Raw genomic sequence first — 1,051 nt, 5'->3', positions numbered from 1 at the left:
TGGGTTTTTCCAGGTTTGAGTGATTATGACTAAATCTGCTATAACCATTAGAGAGAACAGGTTTTTATGTAGAAATAGATTTTCATTCCTCTTTTATTTGCCCAAGAATCTTGTGTAGGATTGCATAGTAAATGTGTATTTAATTTAATAAGAAATTGCCAGACTATTTTCCAAAGTGATTGTTTCATTTTGCTTCCCCACTAGCAGTATTTAAGAGTTATAATTATTTGACATCCTTGTCAGCACTTGGTTTTGTCAGTTTTTTTTTTAAATGTCAGACTTTCTCGGAGGCGTTGTAATGCTGTCTTTTTGTGTTTCTAATTTATGTTTCTCTGATGATCAGTGACATTGTGCATCTTATCACACGGTTGTTTGCCATCTGCACATCTCTGACAACATGTACATGATGTTCAGATACATGTTGTTGCATGTGATGTAGCTTTTCTCAGCCTCAAAATTTGAGTATCTTGGAGACTGGTTAAGTTAATTGGCTGTATCCAAAATCTGGAAAAGGGAAGGAGTGGAGAGAGAACAAGAACAACCAACGGCTTTCGAAGGGAAAAAAATGCCATTTCCTTTTTAAAGTGTTCTTACCTTTTACTTTTTTCTTTTCTTTTTAAAAGAATATGATCTAATTAAAGATAATACAGCATGAAAAAAAAGAATATGATCTAAGAGTTTGTTGCCTTTTTAGAATCTTAGAGCTCATTAATCTCTTCAACTGTGCAGTTAAATTGTTGTTAAATGTTGTATGTGTAGAATCAAATGGTACTGTACTGCATTTATACAAAGAGATTGTAGTTCTGTTTAAATCAGTATTCCAGCTGTGCTTTAGAGATTTCAGTTAATACATGGTCAACATATATCATTTGATTATCATTTTGAACTGGACATATATACCAATTCAGGCTATTGCTGCTTTCATTTGATTTTTATACTATATAAATAGGGCATGATATATTTGTATCATGTACATTTGGAGTTAGGATATTGCTGTGCCACTACCTAGCTCTTGACTTAACTATGTAGAACTTATTTCTTTTCTTTTTTT

Source organism: Otolemur garnettii, unplaced genomic scaffold (genome assembly GCF_000181295.1).
Source record: "Otolemur garnettii isolate 467f Iridium unplaced genomic scaffold, OtoGar3 scaffold00022, whole genome shotgun sequence".
NCBI classification, from domain to species: Eukaryota; Metazoa; Chordata; class Mammalia; order Primates; family Galagidae; genus Otolemur; species Otolemur garnettii.
The sequence above is the reverse complement of the archived record's forward strand: the minus strand, read 5'-3'. Positions refer to the sequence as shown.